We start from the raw sequence: 9493 nt of genomic DNA on the forward strand, positions 1-9493 counted from the left end.
AAGTCTATCAAGAAGAACTCTATTTAGTGCTGTCCAGTTAAACTTAAATTGTAAATAGAGATGACATTGGTAGGCATGGGTATTTACAAAATTTATGATAAACACAATATTCTTGGTTCCTAGAGTACAAGTCTAGAAAACAGTATACCATTTGATAGTATACTTTTTTCTGTTTCACTGATAAGGCAAGGAACACTGTCAACAACAAAAATTTAGTTTTAAGAAAACTTTGGTGGATTTCTACTTCCTAAAACAGCATAAAAAATTGAAAACCAATTAAGTTATAATTAGGTAACATCCATATTTGATGTTATTTAATATCACACAAAATAATTATTCTAGGGGACGGAGAGATAGCATGGAGGTAAAGCTTTTGCCTTCCGTGCAGAAGGTTAGGGGTTCGAATCCTGGTATACCATAGTGTCCCCCAAGCCTGTCAGGAGCGATTTCTGAGCGTAAAGCCAAAAGTAACCCCTGAGTGCTGCCGGGTGTGACCCAAAAACCAATAATAATAATAATAATAATAATAATAATAATAACTATTCTTTCTCAGATATAGCACTTTCAAATTACATGATGAACACTTTTAAAAACATGATGAAGTATAAATCTATAAAAAAATTTTTTGAATCAGGGCATACATTTGGTGATTCTCAGAGCTTACTCCTGGCTTTACTTTTAGGCTGGCATGTAAGATCTTTTGTGGTCATAGGGATTTAACTCAGGTTAGTTGTATGCAAGGCAAACACTCTATTCACAGTACTATAGCTTTAGCCCTTAGCTATGACATATATTAAGTACTTTAAAGAAGGAAGAAAGGACGGAAGGAAGGAAGAGAAATGAAGGAAGGAAGGAAGGAAGGAAGGAAGGAAGGAAGGAAGGAAGGAAGGAAGGAAGGAAGGAAGGAAGGAAGGAAGGAAGGAAGGAAGGAAGGAAGGAGGAAGTAAAAGGAAGAAAGGAAAAGGAAGGAAGGAAAAGAAAGGTAGGAAGGAAGGAAGGAAGGAAGGAAGGAAGGAAGGAAGGAAGGAAGGAAGGAAGGAAGGAAGGAAGGTAGGGAGGAAGAAAGAAAGGAAGGAAAGGGAAGGAAGGAAGGAAAAGAAAGGAAGGAAGGTAGGGAGGAAGAAAGGAAAGAAGGAAAGGGAAGGAAGGAAGAAAGGAAGGAAAAAAAGAAAGGAAGGAAGGTAGGAAAGAAGGAAGGAATGGAAAGGAAAAAAGGAAGGAAGGAAGGAAGGAAGGAAGGAAGGAAGGAAGGAAGGAAGGAAGGAAGGAAGGAAGGAAGGATCATATGTCCATCCAAGCCCTCCAAGAGTTATTCTTGAGTGCACAGCCAGGACATACCCTGAGCACCTCTGGGAGTGCCCCCCCAAAAATCAAAATAAGCAAGATAAAAATACAAACAAACCAAACAAACAAAAAAAAGATGACCCTAGAAGACAGCATGCCTTCTATTTGTTTTCCATGTTATTCTCTGTTTTCTCAGGAATACAGGTTTTGTGTTAGTAAAGTGTCCTTATTTTTCTATCAGATTTAATTGTCATACATGAAAAACAAGTTTTTCTATTAATCTTATAAAAATATAAAATATTTTGATTAGTCAATATGTCTTGATTCTTTATTGGTATTCATAGATTGCCCCAAGTGTGTGGTAAACTGGCAATGGTCAGTCCTTGGGACTTAAGAGTTAGATTACTGAGGCTTTTCCCCCTTTTCTGAATTCTGGGAAAACCCTAATTCTCACAGAGGTAATGAAAAAGTGCTTCCATTTCCTTCAGTAGCTTATCCTAAGGACTGAGAATTCCAAATGACGTTTTGACTAAATTTCTGAAATTTTGTTCTACATTGCTTCTGGTTCCTGAAATTTTATTCTACATTGGCTTTGCCTTAACTTGATTTATTTTTTCCATTACAAAAAGTAATACAGGGCCGGGCGGTGGCGCTAAAGGTAAGGTGCCTGCCTTGCCTGCGCTAACCTTGGACGGACCGCGGTTCGATCCCCCGGTGTCCCATATGGTCCCCCAAGCCAGGAGCAACTTCTGAGCACATAGCCAGGAGTAACCCCTGAGCATTATCGGGTGTGGCCCAAAAACCAAAAAAAAAAAAAAAAAAAAAAAAAAAAAAAAAAAAGTAATACAATATTAGTGAATATTACAAAAATAATATAATAAACAAAAAATAATAATTACCTCAAGATTAAGTCCCAAGGTCTATGCCAATCCCTGCATAATTTTGAAATCATTTACTTATTTTTATCAAAGCATAAACTAAGCATTTTAATATTTTATTATGTGACCTTTTTTGAATTGCTTTTTAAGGCATTTGAATTTGTGATTTTTTTTTTTTATAAATAGTGTCCCTATTATGGCCTGATCTTTCATAAACTTTGCTGAGTCCTGAAGTAAAATAGCCTATTTTGGATCACTCTGGAAGAGGCTTATTTGCAAGCTCTCCCTCATTGTTTAGGGCTGTCAGCTGCCTGATGTTTTGATGTCTCTTTTTGTTAACTAACTGTTGCCTTTCCACCCCTCAGCTCCAGTTTCTTAGTGCTTTCCTTGGAGCAGCCTAGGCTTGCTGTTTCAATATGTATATCAATAGAAGCCTTGGCAACCAATTTTCTATTTCCAATTTCCAATTTCATTTCTTGCATTCCTCCACAGATTGCTTTTCACCAATTTGGCTTCCAAAGATCCTCTGTTACCAGGTCAAATTGTAGATGTTATCTCTAGTATCCCTGATGTACTCATTTTAACTCATCATAATATATCCACAGCTACAAGATGTCATAAGAAAAATACAGGAAGAATTATTTTTCAAGGTGTGGAATGTTCCAGATGAAAGATTCACTTTTCTGTTCTCAAAACTTTTAAAATGTTTATGAAATCATGATCAAATTGCATCTATTTTGTCCCCCTTTCCCCTAAAGGCCTGCTATATCTGCCTGGTGTTGACCATTGTCTTGTATTTTAATGATATAGTCTATATTTAATTTTATGGTATTTTGCTCCTATGAGATTGTACCTCTTTTCTAAAGAAATAGGTTCCAGTACTTCCAGTACCTTCATAACTAGGGTAGTTCATGATGACAGAAGGTTACACAGCTGCTGAGTTAACAAAAAAAAACTACAGATAGCAAGATGACTTCTGCCAATAATTTCTAATGCATCCATTTTAGCAGAAATAGAATCTTTTTAAATAAAGAGATTAATTCATAGTATAAAAATCTGTTTAAAATGTTGTTTCCTTATTTTTTTAACCATTGTATTTGACCATGAGAATAAGATTACTATTTTGAAAATGTAATCCTACCCTCTTTCAACCCACATGTTTCTTGCTAATAAAGTTACCTATGTCTGCTTAGCTATGTCTGCCCCTCTATCTCTATTGATGGGTCCAGGTGAATGTGAAACTGAAACTTCAAATATACAGTAACAAAAATGTGTTTTGGATAAGGAGCTAAGAAAAACCCAAGCTACATGTCATTTCTCCATGTCATTTCTTCATTTCTCCATGTTAATTTTATGTGTGCTTTCAGGACTGAAAAATAAAGGGGCCAAAAAGAAGCTAAGCAAGATGTATATCCAGAAAACAAAACATACCAGATATCTCATTATAGTTTTGTTTATATTCAACTGAAATGAATTATGCCAGCTAAATCCCATAGCAAGAAGAATGATGAACAATGGGGATTAAGAGGTCATGTGTGTGCATTTGTATTTATTTTTGCCTAAAGCAATATTGGACTCAAGTTAAGGAGAGAAACTAAATCCTGAGGAAACCACAATAAGGTATATTGGTGCAACAAGGAGTATATGAGAGCTAAAAGAGAATCAATGCAAGTGCAAAAGAGATTTTAAGCCAACTGATAATTGTTACTTCATCATCCTGTCCAACAAGCCCTGACAGGAAGAAGGCAGTGTGAACTATCAACTCTAAAGCCTAACACAGAAAAGGATTTCATAGGAATACTAATATAATGGTTTTCTATTTTTCATTCAGTCTCCCTCCATTGGCTTCATATATGTCCTTTTCTTCAGTATATTCTCTATGTAGGGCACTGTGAAAAACTGAAAAATCTAACAAATACTTGCCTTTGAGTTGTCCACTTATTTATTTTTACTTTCTTGACTTTTATTTAAACAAAGTTGTCCATTATTGAGTTTCATTCTTTTTTATATTAATATATTTATTTAAACACTGGTTACAAATATGATTGCATTTGGGGTTCACTCATGTAAAGAACATCCCCCTTCAGCAGTGCAACATTCCCACCACCAATGTCCCAAATCTCCCCCCTCCCCACCCCACCCCCATCTGTACTCCCTTATATTATATATTTTACCACAATTACTTTTTTTATTTTAAGAGCAATATTTTTTCCAAGAAAATACATTTTTCTAAAGGAAGAATAACCAGGAAGAACCCTACACAGTGCAATCAAAGTAACTCATTCTTTACATGACTGTAATCATACAACTACTATCATATTTGTAATCACAGTGTTTAAATAAAGATAATTAAAAAAAAAGAAACACACACACACACAAAAGAAGCCATGACTGCTAATCTGGTGATCTAGACATGTCTGTTGTTATGAAGCAATGAGTTTCATTCTTACAATGTACACCACCCTTTACCTGTGAATACTTCCTACCATCAATGTCCTGAGTTTATCTGCTTCCCTCCCCCCCTGCTTGCCTCTGGGCAGGCATTTTACTCCTTTCTCTCTATCTCTCATACTGTCTCTCACTTTCTCTTTCTCTTTCCTTATTTATTCCTTTAAGACACTGTGGTTTGCTCTATTGTTAATGAAGGAGTACTGTGCTATCACTTTTTCCACAACACCCAGTTATTGTCAGAGTGATCAGTTCCAACAATTATTGTCATAGTAGTCCTTTTTCTACCCTAATTGCACCACTCCACTATTTGTGCCAAGCTTCCTACCATGGACTGGTCCTCATGACCCTCATCTTTATTATCTATTTTATATCCCTCAAATGAGTGAGATTATTCTGTTTATCCCTGTCCCCCTGACTCATTTCATTTGGCATAACACTCAGCATCTCCATCCATGCATAAGCAAATTTTATGACTTCATTTTTCCTAATAGCTGCATAGTATTCAATTGTATAGATGTACCACACAATTTTTATGTGTATTCTCGGACAGTAGGGTTGTTTCCTTGCATGAATTACCCACTTTAAACTGAACTGTTAAATTACCTAAGATAGGGTTTTACAAGTGGCTCACTGAAGAGATATTTAAACTGGTTGTTTACTGTGGTATAGGAGTTCAGTCTTGGACAGTTTGTACTAGAAAAGGAAAGAAAATCTCATCAAATAACATCTGATAGATGTTTCTAGCATTGTTATGGCACAGCACAGTTCATCAAAGAAGAGACATAATGAGTTATGGAACTTACAATTTGTTCAGTGGTAAAAATCACAAAACTTAAGGATGAAGACATTGATAGTGAAATAATTCTGAAACGTGGTAATTAAGAAAAAAAGATTCTTATATAACCTTATATTTAATATAATAGAAAATTATTAAAGTGTACATGGTTATTACATCATATTATATATAAGTATATAATATAATTTCAATTTGACACTTGTACTATACATTACAAAAATTACACTGTCCCTACAAGTAGGCAATTTATTAGACAGATAAACATAGAGATAGGGATTCAGTTAAAGTATTATTCTAACTGTTCAAATAAAAATATGAAAAACCCAAATCAAAGCATAGTATTATAATTTGGAAAGAAAAGGGACAAATTTCACATATATTTAAAAATATGTATGAAAGAGCACAATAAGAGTATGTGCATTTGTCTATGTGTTGGAAAATTAAAAGAAACGAATGCAGAGGTGGGGCAGAAAGCTATAACAATGACCAATAATTATCTCATTAGTTGATTCCAACTGATGAGTGTGTTGGCTTTCCAAATTATAATGGTATTTGAATTAATGTACTATACTGCTAAGACATACTAATATGAAACAACTCTCCATGTTAAACCACTGTTGACACAAAATATAAAACAAGAAAAAGTTTCTCAGACAATGAGAAATCAAACAATGTGTTCTTGAATTATGGTTGAACACCTACTTTCTAAAGCAAGTCTCAGGTGCCTTGGGAAAAACATCACATTTTGTTAAGTGTACAAAAAAGACTATTCATATCCTTTTGCCATAACTTTCTTTGCCTTTTTAGCAACTTATTAATGACTAAGAAACTTATTTTATTTGGCCTCTGTATTAGCTGAAGAAGACAATTTGATACCTAAATTACCAAAAGTGTGCTAGTATGTTTGTTCCCATGTGTGCTTGTGTGATGTCAGGGATAGAATACAGGTTTTCTTTAGGCAAGGCAAGTGTTCTACCACTTTGTTACATTTCAAGCTGCTTTAATAAAAACTGCTAATACATACAGCATATAATCGAGTTCTACAAGTCATGAGAGAGAGATGCATAAAAGGAGCCTGAACAATAGCCCAGCAGGTAGAGTCCTTGCTCTGAATGTATCTGTGCAAAGATACATAGATATAATATAGAAGGCAGGCATTATGGTCCCCAGTACATAAAAAAAGAAAGAAAAATCAAAAGGCAAAACAGAACATGCAACAGATTCTAAAATTAATATTCAATTACCTTAATTTTATATTATAAATTAATATACGATAGGCTTACTACCCAGAGTGCTTGTTACCACAATTGCCAATTCGACCATACTAACAAGAATGTTTTTAATATTATCAACTTGTGTGGAGAAACTATATAGAAAAATAAATGCACATATAATTTTGGTTTGCAGATGAAAGGAACAGATATATGAAATAATCCATCATCTCATTCAAGATTTGTTTCCTATATGCTTATATATTGGAAGAACATTTGATGTGATAATCAGTAATAAAAATACCAGAAATTAATAATTACATTTTAAAAATAGCAATATAGTAATGATCTTACTTTATACCTGATCTTGATTAGAAGTGAAGCAACTCAATTATCAGTTTTTTTTTAAATCTCTCAGTCTCAGTAATACAGAGGTGAGCAATAGCATCTTGTTTTCAGAAAGTTGTGATGAATGCTCATGAGTTTATCAGTGCAACATTTTAAATTTAAGTATCAAATACTTATTAAACTGAGGTATATATTAATAATCACCTTTAATATAATAATTTTTCTTATATAAAAGACTAGCCTTCTTTTGTGGGTCATAAGAAAGGACAAATGCCAGTAAATATGAGAACCAGAATTATATAGCAAGTTTATAATGATGGGTCCATTTTTCTGACCTTTTGAAAATTTTATGTTTAAATATATCTTTTCAATAACCTATAACTAAATGTAAATACTGAGCTGAGATGGCTTCAGTAGTAAATGAAGGGGATTCAAAGAAAATGAAGGCAAAAGCAGTTTACTATAAGTCGTTCAGTACTAAAGCTCCTTGCAAATTACTGTTTTTAGCATGGAATCAATAAAAAATTGGTTAAATCAATCATGAGAATTTAGAGAATGGTAAGTAGTGAAACATATAACCTCAGTAATCAAACTTAGAGGAATGTAGTTAAGAATATTATTTCACTTTGCAAGAATGGCTTAATTATTCCCAAAGGACTAAAGATTAAAAGTAAGGAAAAATGACAGTTATAAATATGTTCTGCTGCTAATTGTGAATGTGAATTTGAGAGGATTGGGTAATTTAAGGAGAGAAATGAGAACTAAATTATAATTCATGAAAAATTATTATGTCTATATATGAAAGTTCTTTAATTATAGAAGAGTTCTAGAAATTATAGGAAAATCTTATATCTATACATAATAGATAGATATGTCATAAACAAAATGAATGCCTAAATCCTTAGACTTAATCATTAAAAATGTCCATAAGTTCATCAAAAAAGAAGATATCTACAACTGACCCTTATAATTACTATAAAAATAACTTTTTTATCTAATAAAAATGTTATACAATTTCAAATGTATGATATACCCATAACATACTGATAATTAGATTGAACTCTAGTTTAAGATTGAATATCTAGAATCTCGTTCAAATTGATAATTTTTCTAGCTTTATGCATGGATGAGGACATGAAAAATACCATAGATATTTCTCAATAGTTACAAGTCATACTAGCCAACTCATAAAAGCACTGAAAAACCCATCACCATCAAACCGAGGAAGAACAATTTTTAAATATCTAATTTTCTCATAAGCATGATTATTTAAACACACCAGGGGGCGCTCTTAACACTATAATGCTAGATAGCATATTTTAAAAGCACGTGATGGTTTCAACTGGCCAAATTGAAAAATCTTTTCAAAGTATAGAGTACATTATCACAAATGTTTATCTCTTGAATATGTTTTTTTGGCAATGCATGTATTTTCTTGTGGATACAAACGCTTATTTTGATAAGACTATCAAATTGGCTTATCAATTATAGCATTCTGCTAATAAGAAATGTCGTTTGTAGGAAACATATATCTTTTATTACTGGCATCTATCCCTGTTTATATTTCCATAGTTGAATAAAAATAGTGCATTCAGAGTTCAAATGGCTTTTTAAAGTGACCCAATTAATTTGCTTTGACAAAATGTTCTACAAAAACTTATTTTTCCATGAAAAATGAAAATATCTCAAAGTTGCCTAAAAGTGGCATTCATAGCAAAATTCTAAAGGGGCAGTGTGTGCCTTTTTCATTTTTTCTCATTACTTGGCAGGTACTCTGAAGCATTAATCTCTTTTCACATAGTTTAAGAACCCGATTTCTAAAATATAACAAGAAAGATTGTGTGAGAGCTCAAGAAGTTAATATTTAAAAAAAAAAAAGAGTGGGCTATATTACCTGGAGTAAATCATCACATATACTCCACCAACACTATTTTATCTATATGACAACTAATTATGCAAAAATATAATGAATAACAAAATTATAAGTATCAAAGTATATGAAAGGGAGAGGTAATAGATACCTGTCACTATAATGATAATAAAGAAGTCTGTTATGCTTTTCAGCCCAAAGCAGAGATATCACCCTTTTATTTTACTGTCAATTTTACTGTCAGCTGCCTTCTAACTCACTATCTACCTGAGTGAGCCCAGGTCCAAACAAGGAGAATTTTGGCCAACTTTCACCTAACATGTATGGAGATGTGCTTTCATGGAAACAGGAAAGATTCTCTCTACTGTTTATTCCCTAAATCTAACTTACTAGCACATTCATGTCTCAAACCATGTTGATAGGAATATGGATTTTATGCTGAAACAAGACTAAAGTTTAAAGTGAAAGTATACCTTGACTGCATTAGACTATCATGAATGTAAAAAACCTATAATGTGTACCAATGCAGACATAGATTTTTTAGTTTTCAAAAAAGCTGAGAGAGGTGGAGGAGACATAGAAGGAGGAAGAGGAGGAGAGGAAAATGACAATTTCCTTTATATGATGAAACAGGTTATAGAGAATACCCTTCAGG

This window comes from Suncus etruscus, chromosome 16 (genome assembly GCF_024139225.1).
Source record: "Suncus etruscus isolate mSunEtr1 chromosome 16, mSunEtr1.pri.cur, whole genome shotgun sequence".
Taxonomy (NCBI): domain Eukaryota; kingdom Metazoa; phylum Chordata; class Mammalia; order Eulipotyphla; family Soricidae; genus Suncus; species Suncus etruscus.